This window comes from Suncus etruscus, chromosome 13, assembly GCF_024139225.1.
Source record: "Suncus etruscus isolate mSunEtr1 chromosome 13, mSunEtr1.pri.cur, whole genome shotgun sequence".
In the NCBI taxonomy this organism is placed as follows: Eukaryota; Metazoa; Chordata; class Mammalia; order Eulipotyphla; family Soricidae; genus Suncus; species Suncus etruscus.
Window position 1 is genome coordinate 57,115,832 of NC_064860.1, and position 16,483 is coordinate 57,132,314.

At 37.9% G+C, this 16,483-nt stretch overlaps 1 non-coding gene across 1 annotated transcript; it reads right to left on the reverse strand.

The window, feature by feature from the left end:
- Positions 1-2,533: 2,533 nt before the first annotated feature.
- LOC126026336 (small nucleolar RNA SNORA51) lies at positions 2,534-2,666 on the reverse strand. Its single transcript, XR_007501629.1, has one exon. It is a non-coding gene; the product is annotated as a small nucleolar RNA SNORA51 (small nucleolar RNA).
- Between the last annotated feature and the right edge of the window lie 13,817 nt (positions 2,667-16,483).

Genomic DNA, 16,483 nt, shown 5'->3' on the forward strand with positions numbered 1-16,483 from the left:
CAAGATGCCCTTCAACAGACAAATGGCTAAAGAAACTGAGGTACATATATATAATGGAATATTATGCAGCGGTCAGGAGAGACTAAGTCATGAAATTTTCCTATACATGAAAGTACATGGAATTTATCATACTGAGTGAAATAAGTCAGAGGGAGAGAGAGAGTGAGACGCAGAATAGTCTCACTCATCTATGGGTTTTAAGAAAAATAAAAGTCATTTTTGCAACAATCTTGAGACAATGAGAGGAGGGCTGGAACTTCCAGCTCACTTCATGAAGCTCACCACAAAGAGTGGTGAGTGCAGTTATAGAAATAACTACACCGATAACTACCATAATCATGTGAATGAATGAGGGAACTGGAAAGCCTGTCTAGAGTACAGGTGAGGGTGGGGTGGGATGGAGGAAGATTTGTGACATTGGTGGTGGGAATGTTGCACTGGTGAAGGAGGGAGTTCTTTACATGACTGCAAACTAATCACAATCATATATGTAATCAAGACGTTTAAATGAAGAAAAAAAAACAAAAAAAGCTAAAAAAAATATGTGTATGCATTACTAAAGGGAAAGCAACAAATAAGGATATTATGAAAGCTTTGACTGAGCCTATTAAAGACCCCAAAGTATAGAACAGGAAATTATTTTCTTAGAATGTTGTAAAACCTGTGCTTACTCTTTCTTCAAGAAGTTCTTGTAACCTATTGATGAAATTTAATTATTGTACTGAATATTTATATTTATGCTAAGTCTGGGAGACTGGCCAACGCAGATCATTGTTTTTCTGAGTTTCTTCCTCCTCACTATATAAACCTGTAACTGTAAGCCAAATATAGCATATAAAGGATAGATGCTTTGAGATATAAAATGGGAGTTATTCCTGTAATTAGATTCTTCCTATGTGTCTTCCTTGCTGATTTCACCAAGCCACCTTTAGGGGTTCTGACCCTTGTAGCATTGGACTGCAACATACAACCCACAAATAACAGATGAAATATACTAATTTATCATTTTTCCAAAAGTTTTACAATAAGACTATAATAATTCTTAATCAAGATTTCCATTATTTATTTGTCTATTTATTTTTGTTTTGGAGCCACACCTATAGTGCTCAGGACTAGCAAATAGCTCTGCATTCAAGATTATACATGGTGGGTTCATGGAGTCATAGAGAGTTTTGGGTCTTTAACCAGGAATGACTGCACACTTATTTAATAATACACATTTCCCTAGTTCAACTGTAATATTGTTTGGGCTTTAGGATTCCCATTTTTAAATTGATAATTCTTATTATTACTACATAAATTGTATTAGTCTACTAAATGTCATTAAAATGAAATAATTTTAAACTCTCACATATCAATTCACTTCAATTATTTAGGTTTAATCAGTCACTATATTTTAATACTTAAATTAATTACATGCCTATTCTTTTCTTTTCTTTTCTTTCAGTTTCTGGGCCACACCCAGTGGCGCTCAAGGATTACTGCTGGCTCTGTGCTCAGAAATCACTCCTGCAGGTACAGGGGACTATATGGGATGCTGGGATTCAAACAACCATTGGTCCTGGGTTGGCTGCTTACAAGACAAACACCCTACCTCTGTGCTATCTCTCTGGCCTCCCTATTATATTCTTTTTATAGAAATTATTAACAATAAGTTTTCTCCATTCTGTTGAATATAAATACTCTTTGCTTGTTTGTTTTATGGGTGGAGTAGTTTTTGATGATCCGAGCTACCTTTTGACTTTATTCTCAGAGATCACTCAGCAGGAATTCAGAGACATTATAGAAGCCAAGGATTTAACCCAGATTAACATCATGCAAGGCAAGCTCCCTGATGGTTTTCTACCTCTTTGGCCCTGAGTATAAATACTAGCAAATGCTCTTAAAAACAATATCATAGGGGCTGAAGTGATAGCATGGAGGTAGGGTGTTTGCCTTGCAGGCAGAAGGACAGTGGTTCAAATCCTGGCATCACATATGGTCCACCAAGCCTGCCAGGAACAATTTCTGAGTGTGGAGCCAAGAGTAACCCATTAGTGCTGCCAGGTGTGACCGAAAAACCAAAAAGAAATAAAAATAAAAAAATATAAACAATATCATAATTGTTTTATTTGCTCTGGCATACTTAGAGACTATGAACAGTCGATTACACATATTTTTATAGTAATGTATGTTTTTGTATGTGTGAAAGAGAGAGACAACAGACAGCCTGATAGAGGGTTTCAGAGAAAGATCATCAGAGCTCTAGTTTCAGAACTTTCTGTGCCTTTCATAATCAGAAGATGCTGTCAATACAGATCACAGCTCCTGAGCAGTGTCTTGCATTTGTTGGCCAAGTGAAAACAGTAGAAAGATCTGACACTGTGCCTCTCTGTTAGGTTACACTTTATTTTACCTAAAACAAAGATTATTCCTATTTCCTTTGTATGTTTTTTACAATGTTGATTTACCCCAAAACAGAGATTGTCTTACTTGTAAACCTGGGTGGGACTGGCTCAGGATGCCCTGAGCTCACTTTTCTTTTTTTTTTTTTTTTTGTCCCCCAATTCACAATACATACCCGGCAAGGGGCCTGTGTTGAGGTGTATATGGGGTGCCTTTACTGTACCTCCTCTTTCTATACAGCCAGTGTAAAGAACACAGCCTGTGGTAAGAATTGGGAGGCCTTATTTTATCTTTTATTTATTTTTTTCTTTTCTTCAGGGCAAACTAAAGTTGTTTTTTTTTTTTGTTTTTTTTTAAGTAAGAATTCATTTAAAGGACAAAATTGATTAACATAATAAGGTAAACTAATATAACATAATATAGTGACATAACATAACATATAATATAATTAATATAATAATAATACATGTAAGTCAAAGAAAGTTTCTGATTAAAAACACAATTTTCTTTTTTTTTCCATAATGGCTTACATATCTTTCACTGTAGTATTTTGGGTACATATTCACATTAAATCAGGGGAATACCCATCACCTAATATGTCCTCTTCTCAATCAAAAATCAAATATACTGAAAATAGGCAGAGTCCTGTCTAGAGGCTTCCAACCTCAGTTTGAGAGAGGATGTGAAAAAAGTAATTAAAATACCACAACAATACACACACACACACACACACACACACAAAATATTGAATTAAATAACCGATAAGCACCACAACAATAAAAACAGGCACCACACAATAATCTCGGTTCTGAAATCAAATCATACTCAAGTGCAAAAAGAAAGAGAAAGACAAAACAAAATAAAATAAAATAATATTGGAGACATCAACCGTAATCTCCACACCAAAATAAAGACGTCAAAAAAAAATAGATCATTTATTCTCCTCTTGCTGCTTTCGTGGTATGTGGAAGACTTCTACTTTATCTTGGATGGTAAAATCAGACCTGTTTCTAGAGATCTTGGTGGCTGTGCAGATCAGGGAATGGAGTTTATGAAGTCTTTCTTTGTGGTTCTAGCAGTTATGCTTCTTCAATGTTCTTTTTTTGTTTTTTATGTATTCTAGGTGTTTCAGAATAGTGCTACCATTCTGTGTTTTTCTTTTGTCTTCTGACTTACTTCGTTTAACATAACATGATCTAGGTCCATCCACGTTGCTGCAAAGTCTGTGATTGTATCATTTCTAACTGCCATGTAATATTCCATTGTATATATGTACCACATCTTAATGATCCATTCATCTGTTGTTGGACATCGAGGTTGGTTCCAAGATTTGGCTATTATACTGAGTGCTGCAATAAATAGTGGTGTGCATACGTATTTTGGAATGAATGTCTTTCCATCTTGGGGATATATGCCTAGGAGAGCAATTGCTGGGTCAAATGGCAGCTCAATTCTGAGTTCTTTGAGCACTCTCCAGACTTTCTCCATAGATGTTGGACCAAGGGGCATTCCCACCAGCAATGAATGAGAGTTCCTTTCATACCACATCCTCTCCAACAAAGGTTGTTCCCATTATTTTTGATGTGAGCCAACCTCACTGGTGTGAGGTGGTATCTCATTGTTGTCTTGATTTGGATCTCCCTGATGATGAGTGAAGGTGAGCATGTTTTCATGTGTTTGTTGGCCATCCTTCTCTCTTCCTCAGAGAAATGTCTATTCATTTCGTCTCCCCATTTTTTTATGGCTTCGTTTGGTTTTGAAGGACTCAGGTTTCTGAGCGCTTTGTATGTTCTAGATATCAGCCCTTTATCTGATATATCAAGTGAAAAGATTTTTTCCCATTCTGTTAGCTGTCTTCTTGCATTAAGTAGGGTTTCTTTTGCCATGCAGAAGCTTTTTAGTTTGATATAGTCCCATTTGTTTATAGTTGATGCTAACGTTTTTGCCATTGGTGCTCCATTCTCAAAGACCCTTTTGATATAAAGGTCTTCGAGTGTTCTGCCTATTTTATTCTCGATAAACTTTATAGATTCAGGTCTGATTTCCAGATCTTTGATCCATTTTGAGTTGACTTTTGTATAAGGAGTGAGATATGGGTCGATTTTCACTTTCGTGCATATGAGTTTCCAGTTGTACCAACACCATTTGTTGAATAGGCTTTCTTTGTTCCATTTCATATTCTTGCCTCTTTTATCAAATATTAGTTGGCTATATATCTGGGGGTTTATGTCTGGGAATTCTGTTCTAATCCACTGGTCTGAGGTCCTGTCTCTGTTCCAGTACCATGCTGTTTTGATTACTATGGCTTTATAGTATAGTTTCAAGTTAGGTAAGGAGATACCTCCCAACTTCTCATTTTTCAGAATGTGTTTAGCTATCCTGGGTCTTCTATGGTTCCAAATGAATTTTATAATTGATTGTTCTATTTCTTTAAAGAATTGTGTCTGGATTTGGATAGGGATTGCATTAAATCTATATAGCAATTTGGGTAAAATAGTCATTTTGACTATGTTAATTCTACCTATCCATGAGGATGGGATGTTCTTCCATTTCTTTAGATCGTCTTCAATTTCTTTCTGAAGTGTTTTGAAGTTTCCCTGGTATAGATCTTTCACTTCTCTTGTAAGGTTGATTCCTAGGTATTTGATATTTTTTGATACTATCTTAAATGGAATTGTATTTTTAATCTCTCTCCTCAACTTCATTGTTTGTATATAAAAACGCTACTGTCTTTTGTGTATTGACTTTGTATCCAGCCACTTTACTGTATTGGTTGATTGTTTCTAGGAGTTTTTCTGTGGATTCTTTAGGGTTTTTGATGTATATCATCATATCATCAGCATATAGAGCTAGCTTGTGTTCCTCTTTCCCTACTTGAATTCCTTTGATTCCCTTCTCTTGTCGGATTGCTATTGCTAGGATTTCTAAGGTTATATTGAATAAGAGTGGAGAGAGTGGACAGCCTTGCCTAGTTCCTGACCTTAGTGGGAATGCTTCTAGTTTCTCGCCATTAAGTATAATGTTGGCTGTAGGCTTTTCATAAATAGCTGTAACTATCTTAAGGAAGGTGCCTTCTAACCCTATTTTGCTGAGTGTCTTTAACATGAACGGATGTTGGATTTTGTCAAACGCCTTCTCTGCATCGATTGATATGATCATGTGGTTTTTGTCCTTCATGTTGTTGATGTGGTGTATAATGTTGATTGATTTGCGTATGTTGAACCAACCTTGCATTCCTGGGATGAATCCCACTTGATCATGATGTATGATCTTTTTAATGAGGTGTTGGATTCGGTTTGCTAAGATTTTGTTAAGTATCTTTGCATCAATGTTCATTAGTGAGATTGGTCTGTAGTTTTCTTTTTTGGTGGTGTCTTTGCCTTCTTTAGGAATGAGTGTGATATTAGCCTCATAAAAGGAGTTGGGGAGGATTCCTGTTTTTTCTATGGTTTTGAAAAGCCTATGGAACAGTGGTAATAAGTCTTCTTGAAATGTTTGATAGAATTCACCTGTAAATCCATCTGGGCCTGGGCATTTGTTCTTAGGGAGTCTTTTAATTACGTCTTCAATTTCCTCTGAAGTGATTGGACTGTTTAGAGTTTCTAGGTCTTCCTTTTCCAGTCTTGGAAGAGGGTGTTTGTCCAAGAATCTGTCGATTTCTGGTGGGTTCTCTAGCCTAGTTGAATATAGTTGTTCATAATATGATCTCATGATATGTTGTATTTCTTGGGGTTCTGTTGTAATCTCTCCCCTTTCATTCGTGATCCTAGTAATTTGGGTGTTTTCCCTCTTTTTTTTTGGTAAGTTTTGCCAATGGTTTGTCTATCTTATTTATTTTTTCGAAAAACCAACTCCTGGTCTCATTGATTTTTTGTATTGTTTTCTTAGTCTCTATGTTGTTTATTTCTGCTCTGGTTTTTATAATTTCTTGCCTTCTGGTTGTGGTTGGATTTCTCTGTTGCTGTTGTTCTAAATCTTTGAGGTGATCTTTTAAACTGTTGGTTTTGTTATTTTCCTGTTTCTTAACATAGGCCTGTAATGCTATGAGTTTCCCCCTAAGTACTGCTTTTGCTGTATCCCATAAATTCTGACATGTTGTCTCTTCATTGTCATTCGTCTCAAGGAATCTTTTTATTTCCTCCTTGAGTTGTTCTTTGATCCAGCTGTTGTTAAGCAGTATGTTGTTCAATCTCCAGGTATTAGTTTTCCTCCATTGCTTCTTCTTGACATCAATTATAAGCTCTGTTGCATAGTGATCTGAAAGGGTACTTCTAATGATCCTTACCTTTGTGGTCTTATATAGGTTGGCTTTGTATCCTAAGACATGATCTATTCTGGAGAAGGTTCCATGTGGGTTTGAGAAGAATGTGTATTCTACTTTCTGGGGATGGAGGGCTCTATATAAGTCTATTAGCCCTAATTCTTCTAATTTTTCATTTAGAGCTCTTATTTCTTTACTATTTTTCTGTTTGGAGGATCTGTCCAGTGGTGATAGTGGAGTATTGAGGTCCCCTACTATTATCACAATTCCCTTCATGTGTTTCTCCAGGTTTGTCAGTAGTTGCCTCACATATTTTGGTGACTTTACATTAGGTGCATAGATATTGACCAGGGTTAGCACTTCTTGATCTAATGTTCCCCTGATCAGTAAGTAGTGCCCCTCTTTGTCTCTGATCACTTTCTTGAGGTTGAATACAATTTGGTCTGATATAAGAATGGCTGTCCCTGCTCTTTTTTGTTTTCCATTGGCCTGAATAATTACTTTCCATCCTTTAATTCTAAGCCTGTGCTTATCCTGTAACTGTAGGTGTGTTTCTTGCAGACAGCAGAAGTCCGGTTTATTTTTCCTAACCCAGTTCTCTACTATGTGTCTTTTAATTGGAGAGTTTAGTCCATTAACATTTAGGGAAATTATTGATAGAGAGGACTGTTGTGCAGTTGTATTGTGTGGCGTGGTTGTTGTTACAATCGGGGGTTTGGATTGTGTAATTCGTCTCTGAGTAAGTCGCTTAGGATCGGCTTAGTTTGCACAAATAGTTCAAGTTCGTTCATATTTGTGAATGTTTTTAGTCTGCCCTCCCATATGAATGATAGTTTTGCTGGGTATTGGACCCTGGGTTGGAAATTTCTTTCACTCAGTCGTTTAAATACGTCATTCCACTGTCTTCTTGCTTGAATTATTTCAAATGGGAGATCTGGTTTGATTCTTATGTCCTTTCCTTTGTACTTGAGGTTTTCTTTCTCCCTTATTGCTTTCAGGAGTTCCTCTTTCTCTTTGTTTTTCGCCATTTGGATTATTATGTGTCTTGGTGTGGGTTTATTAGGGTCTATTTTATTAGGGACTCTCTTGACTTCTTGGATTTGTCCTAAATTGTCTTTCCAGAGGGTGGGAAAGTTCTCTGTTATTATCTCCCTGACTACTTGTTCTTCCCCCTTCCCTATTTCTTCCCCTTCTGGTATACCCACAATTCTTAGATTGTTTCTTTTGTCCTTATTCATTAGATATTGGATTTTTCCTTCCAGTGCTTTGCCTTTTTTTTCTTTGTTGGTTTCTTGATCATTTTTATATTGCAGTTTTCCTTCGAGTTCATCGATGTGCTTCTCCAACTCTGTGGTTCTACTCGTAAGGCTTGTTATTTTGTCTTTTAAATCCTTCACTTCTTTTTGTATGGAATCTCTCATGTTCTTTAACATTTCTTCTTTAATTTGGCTTAGTCGTTCGTCCATGAATTTCTTATACTCGGTTGCTAGGGTTTCTTTCATTCTGTTTAGTAATTCTTGCATTTCCTTCCTCATGGCCGCTTTTAGGTCTTCTTCCCATGAATCTGTGCGCTTTGGTGGACTTGGAAACTTGATAGGGCTTGTCATGTTGTCTCCAGTTATAAGGGATCTCCTTGATTTACGCATAATACTTTGTATTTAATGGTATGTTTTGGAGTACTATGGCTTCTAATTTCGGTCTGCTTTGGTCCCCTTCCTGAAGGTTTTTCTAGAGGAGCCTGTTGGGTGAGTTTGTTGAACCTAGCCCTTTCTCCTCCCCTTTGATCCCTAGAGTTCAACCTTCCTGCAGTGGGTTTTGTCCCCTTTCTGCTCCTTATTTCTGTCAGCGGTGCAATTCCACTCCTGGCCACAATGGTTACTGGCGCTGTTGAGCCTAGCACTCAATCCACCCTCCTTTCTCTGGGATTCAATGGAGCTTCGCCCCCTCCAATCCTCCCTTGAAGGAGTTCCCTCAGTTCGATTCTGCAGGCTCTATCTACGCCCTTGGGAAGTCCCTGGTTCGATCCAGGGTCCAGGGGGGTGGACTGTTCTAGGTCACCTGCGAGTCTAGATGGTTGGCCCTATCTCCCCGTCTATTCGGGTCGCTCAACTTGTCTTTCTAGGCGCCACCCTGGGGGGAGGGTCCGGCACCAAGCCTAGCAAAAAGTCAGAAACTCACTCACGCCTCCCCAGCCGGCACTCAGGAGCCTCTGAGGGGAGTGGCAGGCCCAAATGCCAAGCAAAAGTCAGAAACTCACTCACGCCTCCCCAGCTGGCACACAGGAGTCTCTGAGGGGAGTGGCAGGCCCAAACGCCAAGCAAAAGTCAGAAACTCAATCACGCCTCCCCAGCTGGCACTCAGGAGTCTCTGAGGGGAATGGCAGGCCCAAACGCCAAGCAAAAGGAGATAAACTCACTCACGCCTCCCCAGCTGGCACTCAGGAGTCTCTGAGGGGAGTGGCAGGCCCAAACGCCAAGCAAAAGTCAGAAACTCACTCACGCCTCCCCAGCCGGTACTCAGGAGTCTCTGAGGGGAATGGCAGGCCCAAACGCCAAGCAAAAGTCAGAAACTCACTCACGCCTCCCCAGCTGGCACACAGGAGTCTCTGAGGGGAGTGGCAGGCCCAAACGCCAAGCAAAAGTCAGAAACTCAATCACGCCTCCCCAGCTGGCACTCAGGAGTCTCTGAGGGGAATGGCAGGCCCAAACGCCAAGCAAAAGGAGATAAACTCACTCACGCCTCCCCAGCTGGCACTCAGGAGTCTCTGAAGGGAATGGCAGGCCCAAACGCCAAGCAAAAGGAGAGAAACTCACTCACGCCTCCCCAGCTGGCACTCAGGAGTCTCTCCTGAGCTCACTTTTCTTACTGCCCACCTAGGGGTGGTCTCTGTTCTCAATAAAAACGACAATTCTGATAGGCAGCTGGTAGAGATAGTAGGTAGAAGACTGCCAGGCTATACTTATTTCATTCTCAGTCTAGTTTGGATTATTTCATGTGCAATACTGATTCAGACTAGTTCATCTAGGGTTAGAAATACAGTGAGTGGGATGATTTTAAACTTCTCAGCATTCAGTACTTCCCAATCTTTAATGTGTAGTAAAAGGGTTAGTTGCAGCAGCTCCCTGAATGACATATAATCTCCTGCTGGACCCACTGAGGCAACAATTCTAGTACAATGTGAGTACTGGAAATAAACTCCTTGAGCAGATCTATGGGAAGCCAGTTAATCATCAAAAATAGCCACCTACACCTACTGTATCCCAAAACAGGTTATTGCAGACCCAAGTGAAGGGCATGATGTCTTCTGGGTAAATGACTCCTCATAAAAAAGGAGCAAAATTATCCCTGAGGCCCTACAACTGAAGTACTCTTGTATTCATTCAAGTTCTCTTGGAGATTGGCCACAGTTCATCCCCTTGCCTGTGGCCTGTGGTAAAAGAAAAAAAGCGGAACAGTTTTGTTAGCCTGTAAGGACCCAGCCATCAGTGATACTTTCAAGTATTCTTCGGTGTGAATTAGCTACTAAGAGCATATACCACTGGTGTATCCACTTAAATTCAACTTTGATGCACTTTGGTCCCTTTGCCAATGGTCAGAGGGCCAGTGTAGATGAATATTTCAGGGCAGTTTTGATTCTGAGATACATAGAATCTAGGCTGCTCAGATATTTCCCAGGGAGATTTAGAAAGCCAATTTCAGTAGCTCTGGCCTACATTTGTCACAAGGCTGTATGGTAACTTGCTAAGTACTTAATTGTGTAAGGGAGGGAGGTGTTGAAAAGCTGACACCTGCCTGGAGAGGAACCAAGGTGACTACCTGTTGTTCACTTTCCCCTCAAATCTCTCTTCTCAAGCCTCACCTTCCAATGAGAAATTAAAGAGGTACAATATTTATGTCTAATGTTAAAAATAAATATACCATATCCTTCTCTAAAATATATCTAATTATATTTATAAAATATATAACTCCTTCTACATCTCAAAATGACAGAGGGGAGTCTACTTTAGTGTCCCCATAGATTAAATGGTTATCCTATTCAGAAACATTCCTCATAGCCACCTTCAGAAAAATCTTTTTTTAAAGGGAAAATGAGAATATATTAATAACAATATCAAAATCAATTTGGGAGGCCTGCTTGCTACCTGGCATCTTAAGGTGGAAGTTGATCAGGAGTACAACCACCAAGCAGTTTTCAGAATTTGGTGGCACTGCATGGAGGGGTCCTGGGTTAGTTACAGGAAGAATTTTCCAAGCAGAGTCATTTGGAATAGCTGAAGCTTGCCCTGAGGGTGCCTAGAGTTTCCATCCTGAGATAAAGTTTGGGGAACAGGCATAAACATCAGTGCACTTCACCAAAACATCAAAATCCAAATACTTGTCATGGACACCCATTTTCTGGTTTCTGCCATGGGGACTTTTTCTAAAAGGAGTGGCACAGAGGGGACTGGGGGCAATGAGCAGTGCTCAGCTGCTCCCAGCTAAGGGCTAGAAGCATAGCCTGTTTGAGATGTCAGATTGAGTCTTTGATTCTTTTAAAGATAAGGAGGAAGAAGTAGGCTGGCAGAGAACTGTGTCCCAATCAACCTTCATCTGCTCCTACCTCAGAACTCCTCAATAGAAGCCTCTTTGAATCAGGCCCACATGGTTATGGAGGCTTTCTAGTTTTAGCACTCATATTCTAAAAGTCCTCATCCTTGCCATCTATTTAAAACATACATTTTAAAAAATGCTCTTTTTGGCAATTTTCTTGTTTAAAATATCTTGCAAGTTAAATGATGTGTTTATATGCACAATAAAACTGTTATGTGCTTTTCTAAGAAAGTATGCATGCTAGATCAACTTCATTCAGCACAAATTTACAGTGTTGGTTGTTGTGAGTTCAATGCTAATGAATCACAATATGGTACCACAATAAAAAAGGAAAGACAAAATTCATTGACTATACATGAGGCTGCCATGGAAAATGTTAAAGTAACAACCACAGAATATGATGAGTTTGTTGAAAATATTAAAAAGTCTATTTTTTAAGTGATAAAAAATTCAGCATCGTGGACAGTAGTACACGAGTCTTAAAAATGAAGAAATTGAGGGTCATGGAGGCCAGAGAAATAGTAAACTATGTAAAAGCACTTGTGTTGCCTATGTCCTCTCAAATTCAATGGCATATTGTATGGTTCCCCAAGACCACCAGAAATGATTCCTAACTGCAAGACCAGACCATGATCACAGTAGGGTTGACCTCAAAATAATAAAGAAAAATATAATAAAATATTTAAATTCTTAATTATTTTTCAAAATAGCCAAATAAAAATACTTGAAATGCAAGAATGTGTTTAGACTTCATTGACTATCATTATCATCAGGACTATACAAAATAATCTCTACCATATCCTATCCTATTGTAGTCATAGAGGTTAAAAGCCTTCTCAAATGGAGACGGTGAATAAAAAATCTATTTAAATATATACATATATATGTATATATATAATGTCATGATTTTAAAAATGTTTTCAATATACAGTTGTTTTATGTATCCAATGTTCAGATACCAATTCCATCACTGGTGTGACATTCTTCCTCCAGTGTCTCTAGTTTATCTCCCTCACAACAATGACTAGCACATAACACATTTGCTTCATAGTGCTTACTATCGCATAGGAGAAATGGATGTTAAGAAGATAAATAAATTAAAGTCAATTTGGATGATTGGTTGCTATATCTGACAATGGTGTTACTAGATTCATTATTTGAGGTTTTAACTGAACTGGTTTGACCTCTGGTTTTGTTTGCTTTGTTTTCTCCCCTTATTGAAGCTAGTGTGCTTTTTTTTTTTTTTTTTTTTTTTTTTTGTAACTTCCTGTAAAGTTAGTTATCCTACTATTGGAAAAATAATACTGAAAAATTTAGAAAGGGTTTCGTGTGGCTGCATATAAAGCTACATGTTTCAGTAGCTATAGTTCTGAAACTTTTTAAATGGAAGTTCTAGTGTAACCAGATCTAGTCACAAGAGAAGGCTTGTTGCATATACCATACTTAAGAATTTATCTGCCAATGGAAAATAAAAAGAAATAAGAAGAAAAAAGAAAAGAAGGAAGGAAGAAATTAAGAAAGTATAAAATAAAGAAGGATGAATGAAAGGAGGAAGTGAAGAAGGTAAGAAGAGGAAAAGGAAGGAAAGAAGTTTGGAAGCATACTACCCTCTACTAAAGTTTCTAAAATTGGAGACCTTAGATATTTATTTTTTTAATTAGTAATACTTGCATAAAATGCCTCTCAGCTAGTACTAGAGTGATAGTACAGAGGTAGGAGGACACTTATCTTGCACCCTACTGGCCCAGGTTCTATCCAGTTATGCTATATTGATTCCTGAGCACAGTACCAGGAATTATGAGCACACTATGTATTTTTATTAATATATTTATTTAAACACCTTGATTACAAATATAATTGTAGTTGGGTTTTAGTCATGTAAAGAACACCCCCTTTCACCAGGGCAATAATCCCATCACCAATGTCTAAAATCCCTCTCCTACCCACCCTGAACTCCACCCGAACAGGCTTTCTACTTCCCTGATTCATTCACATTGTTATGATAGTTGTCAGTGTAGTTACTTCCCTAACTGCACTCACCACTGTTTGTGGTGAGCTTCATATCGTGAGCTGGACCTTCTAGCCCTCATCTCTTTTGTCTCTGAGAATTATTGCAAAAATGACTTTTATTTTTCTTAAAACCCATAGATGAATGAGACTTTTTTGTGTCTATCTCACTCCTTCTGGCTTATTTCACTCAGCATAATAGATTCCATATGCATCCATATATAAGAAAATTTCATGACTTCATTTCTACTGACGGCTGCATAATATCCCATTGTGTCTATGTACCACAGTTTCTTTAGTCATTCATCTGTTAAAGGGCATCTTGGTTGTTTCCAGAGTCTGACTATTGTAAATAGCACTGCAATAAATATAGGTGTGAGGAAGGGATTTTTGTATTGTATTTTTGTGTTCCTAAGGTATATCCCTAGGAGTGGTATAGCTGGATCGTATGGGAGCTCAATTTTCAGTTTTTGGAGAGATCTCCATATCGCTTTCCATAAAGGTTGGACTCATTCCCACCAGCAGTGAATAAGAGTTCCTTTTTCTCCACATCCCCACCAGCACTGCTTCTTATCCTTTGTGATGTGCGCCAATCTCTGTGGTGTGAGATGGTATCTCATAGTTGTTGTGATTTGCAACTCCCTGATGATTAGTGATGTGGAACGTTTTTGCATGTGCCTTTCAGCCACTTGTATTTCTTCTTTGACAAAATGTCTGTTCATTCCTTCTCCCTATTTTTCTAAGGGATTAGATGTTTTTTTCTGGTAAAGTTCTCTGTGCCTTGTATATTTTGGATATTAACTCCTTATCTTATCGGTATTGGGTGAATAGTTTCTCCCACTTCGTGGGTGGCTCTTGTATCCTGGGCACTATTTCCTTTGAGGTGCAGAATCTTCCCATCTGTTTATCTCTGCTTCCACTTGTCTGAAGAGGAGCACACTATGTATTGCCAGAAAACAAACAAAGAAACATGTCTCTAATCCACCTTGTATAGATAGCTTCCAAACTTGTGAACACCTAGTACTGGGACCATGCAGATTGGTATATCTATAGGTGAATGGTTTCCTGAGCCTAAGACTCTTAAATATCTCACTATCTGAAATGTATCATCAGAAAATTCATCAGCAGCCTTCATTCTCTTCTTTAAAATATACTTATAATTAAGAAATATCTGCTTATAATCTTAAACTTAATAAGAATTTGCTAAATGTTTTACTAATATTACTACAAAAGAACCAGGAAACTGTACTCTATCTCTATTTAGTCCCTCTCATTATCTTTATCATTTATTAATATCACTTTTCTTCTCCCTAGTTATATAATTTGAATTTTATCTTACTCCCTAACCATTTTGCTTGACTTTTTGTCAATCTATACATTGACATAGTGCATGCAACCACATTAATTAATTAAAAAAGTAATATTTATTCATTTTAGTGTGTATATGACCAAACACCTACTATTTAAAATAATCTACTTAATTAATAAGTCAATGACCAGAAATAAATTAGACCAGACTATAATAAGGTAGTAAAAATGGAAAGAATCCCTCAGTTTAATGCTTATGTTTGAACCAAGTCATGGGTATTGTTGGAAATGTTCCTATGCCCCCATATATCTGATAGCACCACGTGGCTTTATTTCTTGTTTGCTTACGCACACTAAAATGGGAAAATACTATACATACCAATAAGTTCTTATCTAATAGAGATGGGAACACACAAATCTTGTAGTGCAATGAGACCTTAACATTGACATAAAGACCTGGCACAGGCCTCAGAAGAATAGGCATTCTCCATTCACCCCTGATCTAAGAAGACATTTACAAAATATCCATGGTTGTATATAACATCACCTTTAGGCATTCCTCTACCAGGGAAGACCCTACAGCTGCTCTGACATCGATCTACTCAAAAGAGACTTCCCTTAACACTGAGAAGACTTAACAAAAACAGTGACCTGCTTACTCGACAGGGCTTGCTGTGTTGCCCCTTAATTGTGAGGTTTGTCTATAACATCACCTGGAAGCAATCCTCTACCACGGAAGACCCTACCACTGCTCAGACATCGACCTGCTCAAAAGAGACTTCCCTTAACACTGAGAAGACTTAACAACAACAACCTGCTTACAGGACAGGGCTTCCTGCATTGCCCTTTCACGGTGAGGTGAAACGAGAAGACACTCCACATCATGACTTCAATGTAAGATATGCAGATTCCAAAATCTTTAATACAGAAACATGATACCAACAACAGAGACTGTGTGAAAAGTGTGTTGGCACTACGGACAATGTCTTGGATCGGACGATAACTTGCCTGAAACCTAGAGCTGGTCTTATGCCAGGAAACTTCAGGGGTAGGATCTCTTTGTATTTAGGCCAAGGTTATTTCTTTCCATGCCTCTCATATTTTGGTGGGCCTATGCAAACAACAACTGCCACTCTAACACAGTTTTTACTGTGCTCCTTTGACTCTAATCCTTAAAATACACCCACTTAAAATTTGAGGTTAACTTAAGCTAATATGCATGTACATGGAAATGTAAAAAATACTATGCCTCTAATGTTTAAGGAGTTACGTAAGTTTGATGGCTTTAGATTGCCTTGTGTGCTGTTAAGAAATATTATAATGTGCTACAATCTGGGGACTTGAGGGACAAAGTAATTACACATGGATTCTGTTTTATTTATCTTAACGTTCTTTGGCTGAAAGTTCAAAGTTAAGATATCAGCAAGGGGACTTCTTCTGAGAATTATGTTATGGGTGATTGTCCTTCCACTGTAACTTTACCTTGTCCTCTTTCTTTGCATCTTTTGTTCTCATAATTCAAAATAAAAAAATTAAAAAAAAATCACACAGAGGAAGACTTCTGCTCCTCTGCCAATGCACATCTGTCTATGATTTATTTAAATGTTTTTCTGGAATACATACAATTGAATACAATGTTTGACCAATCCCACCAAACTTTTGGTTTATGAGCTCATATCACCAGGAAATAAGTTTTGTTATAACAAAAATTTGGCCAGTTATCTTCAAAGGCGATTTATTAAAAAACCAGTTAATTTACAAATGTGAGTAAAAACTATGCAATGGCTTTTTTAAAATGGCAAGGCTGTTAAACATTTGGATAATATAAGGACAAGGCAATTTATTTGAGATAATATCAGTACAGAACTATTTCTGATAGTTAAAATAAAAATTAATAGTCTACTATTATGCTTTTATATTATAATAAAAACC